Source organism: Ciconia boyciana, chromosome 3 (assembly GCF_034638445.1).
Source record: "Ciconia boyciana chromosome 3, ASM3463844v1, whole genome shotgun sequence".
NCBI lineage: Eukaryota > Metazoa > Chordata > Aves > Ciconiiformes > Ciconiidae > Ciconia > Ciconia boyciana.
The window spans coordinates 26,869,244-26,879,390 of NC_132936.1; the positions used below are offsets into that span (position 1 = coordinate 26,869,244).

Sequence of the window (10,147 nt, forward strand, 5' to 3'; positions counted from 1 at the left end):
ATAAAACAATAATTAAATATTACCTTAAAGATTAATGAAAGACACAGATAATTTCATAATAATATGCACAAAAAATGAAGTTACAGAGAATCATACATATTTAACTACTTGCAGGCAAAGGCTGAAATAGTAGCAAAAACTTTGAGCGATAATTACAGGATGATGTGGCCATATTAAATGTCTGATTGTTATTTGTGTAGCTTTAATTATTACTAAAGTGTAGCAGCTTTATAAATTCTAAGGTCTGAAATATTGTTTTTCTTTCTTTTTCCTCCCTTCCCTTCCCTTCCCTTCCCTTCCCTTCCCTTCCCTTCCCTTCCCTTCCCTTCCCTTCCCTTCCCTTCCCTTCCCTTCCCTTCCCTTCCCTTCCTTCCCTTCCCTTCCCTTCCCTTCCCTTCCCTTCCTTCCCTTCCTTCCCTTCCCTTCCCTTCCCTTCCCTTCCCTTCCCTTCCCTTCCCTTCCCTTCCCTTCCCTTCCCTTCCCTTCCCTTCTTTCTGCAGAAAAAACTGTTCTGCTCCTCTTAGATAAAAGGTGAACATTTAGACGTCAACACTGAATTATTTTGATTTGGAAAAATACATGTAAGAAAAATGGGAATTATTATATTAAGAAGGAAGGATGTAAGTAGCACCTTTGTTTGGCACTGGAATGTGGTGCAATTCATTGTGCTTGAAAAACAGTGGAAGTAATCTAGTTCTTCTCCTGGCCTTTATTTTGTTTTTGTTTTCTTATTCCTTGTAAGTGTTCATTGATACAGAAGGTAAACAGCAGGGTGTAGCAAGGGTCTGGTTTTGGTCCAATGTTTAATGTATCTGTTGATGATCCGGAAGAAAACAGAAAGGGAGGAAAAAATGCACAGATTACAACAATGTATCTGAATTAATCCTTTAGAAGAGCTTACTTATATTTCACCCTGACAAAATAATTCATGTTTAGAAGGGTAATATTTAAAGTACTTATTTCTCTTACAGAACTGCTCTCAATTAACTCATGGAAGTGACTGAGGGATCCATATGGGCAGCTCAACAAACACAAGGTGTCAGACAAAAAGTGGCCAGGCTGTTGGAATACAGAAAGACTGCAGTGAAGAGCCATACAATAAACTATGGTATTACCAATTCACAGACCATCACTGATTTTTCACTTAGGATTCTGTGCAAAAAGACCAGTCCTTCCCAGAAAGAGAAAGGGCTCAGGGCATAGGAAAGCCATAAAAGCTGGGATTGTTCACTCTAGAAAAGAGACATATAAGCAAGGGCACTATAAAAATGACCTAAAATACAGAAGGGTGTAGAGGAAGCAGGGGGTGCTTCTCATTATTTAACCGCCCAAGAGCCCAGGGGCACAGAGTGAAAACAACTGGCAAATTCAAAAGTGAGGCAAAGAAATGCATTTTTCATTCACTATGTAATTAGTATCAGTTAGTCTAATGAAAGCTATTTCCTCTCCCTACAAGCCTTGCCCCACTTATTTCTTTATACCCTTGTGCTGTAACATTACTACTAGTATTGCTGTAGCATGTCATGAAGGTTGAACACTAGTCAAGACTGAAAAGAGATCACAAACATAGAAAAGAAATAATATTTGAAGAAATGCTATTTAATACTTACATCTGTGTGACATCTGAAATATGTTAGAATATGTTTAGAAGATGTATTAAGCCTCGTATTTTATGATTTATGGCAATTTTTACCTAGCAAGGATTAGGAAGGTTTTTATTTTCCTTAGAAGTACTTGGTGTTGACCACTCTTAGGAAAAGGATTATGGCTTTTTAAAAGAGATTATGTGTTCCCAATTACATGAGCCTACAGCTTAAATTAATTCAATAGAATCTGCAGGCTCTTATTTGGAAGGGCAGTCTTTCAGACCATAACTGCAGATGGATGTCAGGAGTTCTTCAGAAGTCATCTATGACTAGAGATCAAGGGCTGGAAAAAGCCCTGGAGCCCTAAAAATCTTCTTGCATTCAGGCTCATGGCCTGGAGGAGGCTGTGCAACCCTGCAGAGCAGCGCCTGGGGAAAGCAGCCGTCTTGTTGCAGAGGTTGCTGGATGGTAGCTGCGGCAGGAACACGTGGATGCAGGCTGTTACAGAGCCAGGGTATTACAGCGGTCACAAGATCAGGCTCCTTTCTTGTACTGTTTTACTGCCTCACGAAGAAGGTGCTTTTGTCAGTGCTCCCATCAGTCTTCCTTTTTCTCTCTTCGGTGTCATCTTTCAGCGATGACAACCCTTAACTGACCTCAGGTGCAGTCGGTGGCTCTTTACATGGGCTGAGTTACCTGTCCGGCCAACAGTGTGTGTTTCACTATCTTCCATGGCTGCCTTTGTGCCTTGCCTTCAAGTGCATGGTTTTCCCTGTGGGTACAGCTTGACACTGAAAGGTTCTCCCCGATGCTCTGATGGGAGCTCTCCTGCCTCTCTGCCACTGCAGGCGTTGGCCTCTGCATGCCTCTCGTCCTTCATCAGTCCCCCTTTCATTACTGCAGAGTTTCATGGCGCTGCACCGCTGTACCAAGGAACATGCATATTTGGATGACAACATAAATTTTTTTACAATGAGGGTGGTGAGACACTGGAACAGGTTGCCCAGAGAGGTGGTAGATGCCCCATCCCTGGAAACATTCAAGGTCAGGTTGGATGGGTCTCTGAGCAACCGGATCTAGTTGAAGCTGTCCCTGCTCATTGCAGGGGGGTTGGACTAGATGACCTGTAAAGGTCCCTTCCAACCCCAACTATTCTATGATTCTATGATGCTATGATTCTACACCAAGGTGCTACTGATAATCCTTGTGGAATATTTCTCCACATTGGCCTGATAAATTTTTTTTCTATTTTCAAATATATTCTATAGACTTAAAAATAACAATTTTATCTTCCAGTTCAGCCTTGCTATTTGATCAACTGTGGCAGCAGGATGAAGTAATATGATTAAACTCCCAGGCACGGAGCATAAACTCACTACAAATAGACATGTCATTTGTAATGAGAAGACAGTTTCGGCCTGTGCAAAAGTGCACTGGGGATGCTGCTCATTTTCCGGAGACAAGCTTTTGTTCCCAGATGGCCCTGACATATTCTCAAGTTGGCTGCCTCTATATTCAGCACCATTTGATATGCTTATGCTGTCTTCACTGTTCAGTATCCAAAAGTGGTCTGGCTCTTTGAAAGAAAGATGGACGCATTTTGAAATTGAAGTATTTTGAAATCCTTGGTTGGTTTTTTTTGTCCTTTGTTTCTCTTTAATTCTTTACTTTAAACTGGTCTTGTTAATGCCCTTGGTATCAGAACAGGCTGATGATCTCATATTTTTATTCAGTTACCATATTTCTGAATTCCAGACTGCTCTGGATAAGAAGTCAGTTGTAGGTAGTGCAGTTCTTCTAGCTTTGCTGCTTCAGTCACATTCATTTAACACTTCTTTTTTATTTAAAAGTTTAATTTCCCATCCCTGTCCAGGCATCCTCTTTGTAGAAGTGCTGTCTGAAATGACATATTCTGCAAGGTTCTCTGATGGTCACATCATATAAAACAGGCACGTCTACAGCATAGATTATAAACCAGACAGATTAGCCTGGAATTCACCTCAGAGCTCAAACACTGATGAATGTCTTGGACTATTTTTTGTCAGACTACAAATATGTAGTTTGCATCATTCTTGCCCCTCATGGGGTTAGGTCACTACTCAGTACGGACTCTCAGGGTGGCTTTGTCAGACCACTTGGGAGGTACTGTGTGTTGTCTGCCTGTATTGCACAGAACACAGATGCACGCACAGACCATCGTACCACCTTACTAAGTGGACATTAAAATCCTGCTGATGGGATGGTAATTTCTGGAACTGCTCTAACTCAACAGCTTGCAATCATCTCAGTTTTTCCTCAGTGTCAATTGAATGATACTTCAGTCGGTTGCAATATTCTCGTTTTTCATTTTCTATTTACTTCCCTGTCTCTTTCCAGCAGACGGATGCGGTTGTGAGCATGATTTGCCAAAGGGTCTGCCCCATGAACTTCATGTTCACACACTTGCATCACATACATACAGTAAATATCTCTGCCAGGCCTCTCAGTCCCTCTTCTTGAGGAAACTGGTATTTGTCTACTTGTGCATTAGCTCCCAAGCAGCGTTCTCAGCTGTTAGCCTGGTAGCTGTATGACTTACTATTGAACAGGATAGTATGAATAACTTATTAAGACTTTTTTTTGTCCCCATGACAGTGTTTTAGCACTGAATGCTAGGAAAATATCTTTCTCTGCCACATGCAGAACATAGCTCCAATTGAAAAGTTTGGGGCCTGAGCTCTTTTTAATCATCTGTTTGGGGTGCTTGAGTGTGTGCAAATAGATGTTTCACTTTATTTCTCGGTAGCTCTTTATTAAAGCTGTGAGCTCTAATGCTTTGGCAGTGAAGTCTACTTTCTATTCACTTATTGATCTCTTTAATTTTTTCTCTTAACGTATCAGACACTCTGCAAAGCATGTGATATTCTAGACATCCTATTTACTTCCTGGGGTAAAATTCATGGCAGCTAGTCCACAAATGCAAAACCATCATGGTAATATCATAACAGCACTAATATTGGGATGCTGTGATGGACTCAAGTCTGGATAAAATTTTGGGTTTTGTGCATCTTGCTGACTGTATAAACTATCTTTCCTGTTTTTTTCACTAAGATCATGAATTCATATGCTTTAGTTGAAAGCAGTGGCTTCTATGGATTACCTAAAATTTTAGTTTGAATGCTTTTTGTGGGTCTTATGCTTAAAAATTACAATATCTTAGTGGTGGTACTATAATGTAATCTAAAAATGGCTTTAGTTTATGGCCATTCTGCTTTCTTATTTTGCTAGTCTTCATAGCCTAGTGCATTCACTCATGTCGTCTCGTGATCTGACATTCAATTGCTCATCTTGTCTTTGCATCTGGTGCAAATACATTTAATCTTGTTCTGCCTGGCATGAACATCACATGCCCTCAAAATCTCATCTCATGGATTGACACTTGCTATTGAATGTGGTGCTTTTCTCTTCCTTGCAATTCTGTAATTTTCCCTTTTGTGATTTAAAGACTGTGTAATTGCTAAATGAGTTGTCTTTCATGTCCATCTGCAGGAATTTGGTATGTCGCTATGATTATTGTTTTCCTTGTTCCCTCTCTGTTGTTGCAATATGCATTCTAATTTTCTCGTTGTAGGAACTGACTCATTTCTGATATGTCTGACAGCACTCTCTGCTTTTCTCCAGGGTCAGGTGGAGTATCATATCTGCCAAATCCGGCCTCAGCTACAGGGAATTCCAAAATAAATTCCTATCAGTTAATCATGCCCTAACTTCAGAACAGCTACTGTTTCTGGTATAATCACCTGCTGTGGTGATCCTATATGTACACCGTGTTCCGGTTTCTACAGACTACATCGCCTCATAGACTTAAGTGTTCAGGCAGAAATTACAAAGTTTTAACTCATTTGGTCTGCTATACATTCAAGAATGAGAGGAACATTTCCATAGCCTGGGAAACTGAAAGGAGCACCCTGTGGGAGAAACTGAGTTTCATGCTGGTTGCTTGCTTTGCAACAGGGCATAGCTTGCTTTGCCCCTGAGAAAGCATAGCTAATCTTCCAACTGGGCTGGGCTCAGTATCCAAGGGATCGGTGGAAATTATAACAGTGACACAAGATCAGATCTTTTTCAGTTTTGGGAGTACCAGATTATATTTAATTATCTATTTGATTCCAGGTTCTATCTCTGTTGCTCTTAGGAGAGAGGAATCCCAGCCATAAGCCTAGGCTTGGCAGTCTGGTGTAGCCTCCTGAGATGGTTTCTGTCACTCCTTGGAATCCCTCAGCTCCCTCCATGCCATTGGCCTCATCTGATCCAACCCAACAGAAGCTGCTTCAATATCCACTATTCAAACATTTCTCCTTGGCCTTCGTGGCACTCCCTGGTATCTATTTCTGTAGGTCCCACCGAGCAAAACTCGGTGAAGGCCAGCTGCACTTCTGCCTCATGGGAACTGGAAACAAGCCAAACCCAGACAGATATGTCTACCTGCATGGGCAGTCCCTGCCTGTACTGATGAGGTGGTAATTGTTGCCTCTTTCCTTGTCAAAATTATGGCCAACATGCTCTTTTCTCATTCTATGTCCATCTATTATATTAGTCCATTTCTAAGCTTATCTCTTTCTCAAGACTGGCTTGAAAAAATCTACCTTCTTATGAGTTTTGCCTCTCCTTGCTATCATATCTTACACAGGAGCGGAGCGCACAACTGAGTTTCTCAGGCTTCTGAGCTGGTGCCTGTTGCCTGCAATGTCCCCATGAGCAGGAGGACACCCACAGGTTTGCTGTCCTCTACAAAAGGCCTGTGCACCCACCCTGTATTTTCTCCTGGCCCTTCCACATCCTAGCTGTGGTAGCCACTTTGCGCACCTTGTTTTACTGGCAACATGGATTCATATTAAGACACCTGTAATTCTGACAAAATAATTCAATGGTGCAACACCTTGTTCTCTAAAAATCCAATGGAGGCTGCTGCAGCTAAAGGCCTCACATGCAAACAGATGAATTTCCTAAAAGTGATGACAGCAGCATTGTTCCCCGTGTCACATCCCTTGCCCCACTTTCCTTCTCCACTCACACTCACCTATCCCCCAGCTAACTGGAGAGTGCACAATACAGTATCTACAATACCTACAGCTTTTCCAAATTGTTTTTCCTTATAGAATAACAGGCAGCAAAACTAGTAGCCCAGGATGCCTGGTTTGTTCTTCAGCTCTGAGGCTGACCTCCCCTATCTTGCCTTGATTGTGTCATGTTTGCAGAATGACTGACTACCTTGTCAAGCGCTCATGCAACCTGCACCCCAAGCTCACTGAAAGCTGGGCATGGCTCTATAAAGCAATGCAGTTGGTTAGGTACTGGAAGCTGTACAGCCGCATTACCAGGTTGCTCTGCCACGGTTACTTAGCTCTGCTGGCTGTAGTTTTTCTGTCTTGCACTACATCGTGACATGGAGAATTTCTTTCTGCCTTTCTGCTCTGTTTGATGGATGTCAGACCAGCCTTGCTATAAAAGTCCGTCCACGAGAGCAGCACAGTATTGCAGGTTGTTCTGAGTCTGCTCTGAACAAACCACTGCCCTCTCAGAAGATGGACCCTGCATTTGAAACTAAATACCGTACAGTTTTCCACATATCTAATAACATGATGCAGCAATTTTCTGGTAATCTGATGAGAAGCTCTGGTGATTGCCTGCATATCCACTATCACGCTGCAGCACAAACTGCAGCGGGAGTTTAATAAGTATCACTGGGTTTCCTTACACCTCGTGCTCCTTTCAGCACAGAAGGACAAGCATGTCTTCATATTCTCTGCATTTCACTTGTCCGTTTGTCCTTTATGAAGATGAGTCCCAACAGCATTTTCTGCACAGGCTGTTACCAAACTAAAGCCTCCAGACTTGTAGCTGGCACAGCACTGAGGGAGGGCACCATGTAGCATGGTCCTGGCCCCACAGACCTAGGGACCTTGCTGCCAGCATTGACACAGAAAAGCAGAGACCAAGGACAGAAGGTACGGCACAGCAAGTGCTGAACAAACGTGAGTTGTCATTGACTGTTCTGACACCCCAGACCTTGACACCCATTTCCCTCTGTGGGGCCACCAGGAGCAGGAAGGCGATGAAGGAGGAGCGGCAGCAGACAGGGAACCTATGTGTTTGGGCAGAAGCCTGCAGGGACACCCACAGCCCACAGCCTGTGTTCAGCAGGAACTCCTGCTGACTATGTGGTGGTATGTATACATCATAACCTTATGGAAACAATGGATCTGTGGTGCTATACAGCTCACCCCAAAGCACTGAGACCAAATTAATTTTACTGCTGCTTTCTGAATTACCCTTCTTCTCGCTGCATTTTAGCTAGTTGCTTCTTTGGGGATAGCCTAATTTTGTAGCAAAAAAGCCTTTTTATTGTGTTGTTGATACACAAGTGAAAATTGCTTTTAACACCCCTTTCCTGAATAACTTCAAGGCTACTAAGCAGAAGTTCTTGCAAAATGAGAAAGACAGAGGAAGTCAGGATGTTCTTGTCTATTATTTCCACAGTATGTGCATTACTCCAATTCACCTTGACAAAGGAGGCAAATTGATCTGGAAAGCTCCACATGAGGAACTACATCTTCAGGAGTGCTGCTAAAATAGTGGTGTCCTAGTGCCTCTAACTGGCAGAAGTTTTCATACCTTCTTCGAAAGCATGCTGCCTGCACCCTGGTCAGCCTCAAATTCCCACTACCCCTTCCTCATCGGGTGAGCCCTCTCTCCTTTCCACGTGGGTTGGCTACGCTTTAGTCCCCTGGCTTTGCAAGTGATGATTTCCATTCTTAGCTGCTGTTCACCCACTTCATTTTGCTGTTCCTCGTCCTCATTTAAAATTTAAAATACTTTAAATATCTAAGTTTTAAATAGGTACAAGCAAGAGATGCTCTTATAAACTCCCTTGCACATAAAGCTGATGTCTTCTAATCTTGCTGCTACTGTGCATATTTGGGGCATGCAAGATTTCTAATACATATTGTCCCTTGAGGCAGTCAAATCACTGAAAAGAATCTCTAGAAGTTTTTGTACATAAAAAAGAAGAAAAGCAATATCAAGAAAAGGGGCACTACTGTCTACTGGCATTAAGACTTGGTCCTGCAACTTTTCTGAGGGACATGTGTAAAGTACTGACTGAGATTGGGTATCACGCCTTTAGCAAGTAATCATCCCAGAGGTGGAGACTGCTGCCGTCAGGCAACAGCTAAGCTCACTGAGGCTTTTTTTTTAAGCCATAAAACTCACTTATTTGTATATAAAGGACTTGTGCAAAAGGACTTTTCAGCCATAACTATAGCAACCACTACAACATTTATTAGTCATATAACAGTGAAAAAAAAAGCAGAAACATTAAACTACTTGGAATGCAAAGTTTAAGTGGTTACTCATTCAGGGAAAGTTGCCTCTTTTACTCCCATTCAGCAAACTCCTCAAAAGGAAAAAAAAATGTTGAATCAGTCATCTCATTCAGAACAAACATCTTCTTAGGGAAAATAATCAAATAAATGGCTGAATTTGGGATAAACATCTACTGTTAAGACCATACCTACCATGTTATGCAACACAGAGGAAAAACAGAGGACAAGAAGAGAAAGGGCTTTGTGCAGGTGCAGGATGCACGATATGCCCTTACACATTGCTCTGGTCCATCTTGTGTCACTGTCTTTGCCAACCTATGGAGAGAGTTCACAAGGTAAAATGACTTCCAACCACCTTCAAACCCTTCCTTGGCTAAACAGGCCCGGTAAATACCTCCAGTTAAAATGCTGCGAGGCAGTCAGCTGCTGGTTTCAGTTTTCTTGCAGGGTGTACCTGCTCTGTCGTGGGCTTATCCATGGCCACATGCTTTGAGGTGCTCCAGCATGACCTCATGCACAGCCACTGATGCTTCAAGGTGTACCTGCTGCAGCACGGACTTATCCACAACCACAGATGCTTTGAGGTGCACCTTCTCCAGTGTGGACTTATCCTTGGGCCACAATCCCTTCAGAGGTATACCTGCTGTGGCACAGACATACCCATGGCCACAGGCGCTTCAAGATGTACCTGCTCTGGTGTGGACTTATTCACAGCCACAGATGCTTCTGGGTGTCCTGCTCCCATGTGGACTCACCCACAGGTCACAGTCCCTTCAACTCGAGTTCACACTGGAGTCCCAGCCTGTCCAGTACGGCAGCACAGAAACAGCAGCGATGCCCTGGCCATCTGCCAGCCCAGGCGCATGGCCACTGCTGTTATCAAAAGGTTCCCAGGCACAGCAGAGTCAGATGATCGGCAGCACAGCAAGCAGCGAAAGCAAAAAGCAGCCACTAATGAGCCCTAGACTCTTAATATACAGGAAGGCAAGCAAGCCCCATGGCAAGCACAGGAGCCTGCCAATTAATAGCTAAACAGCAGTAACAGCTATAAATTCAATCTAGCACATTGCAATCAAACCTATCATTATCTCACACGTTTTGAGCCCCATGGAGGGCACCAAAAAGGACTGTTGTGGTTTAACCCCAGTCAGCAACTAAGCCCCACCCAGCCGCTCGCTCACTCCCCCCCAGTGGGAT

At 43.1% G+C, this 10,147-nt stretch overlaps 1 long non-coding RNA gene across 1 annotated transcript; it reads right to left on the reverse strand.

Annotated features, from left to right (window-relative positions):
• Positions 1-8,995: 8,995 nt before the first annotated feature.
• Positions 8,996-9,555, reverse strand: LOC140648842 (uncharacterized). Its single transcript, XR_012041353.1, has 3 exons — positions 9,345-9,555; positions 9,143-9,265; positions 8,996-9,021 (listed from the first exon to the last, which is right to left on the reverse strand). It is a non-coding gene; the product is annotated as an uncharacterized lncRNA (long non-coding RNA).
• Between the last annotated feature and the right edge of the window lie 592 nt (positions 9,556-10,147).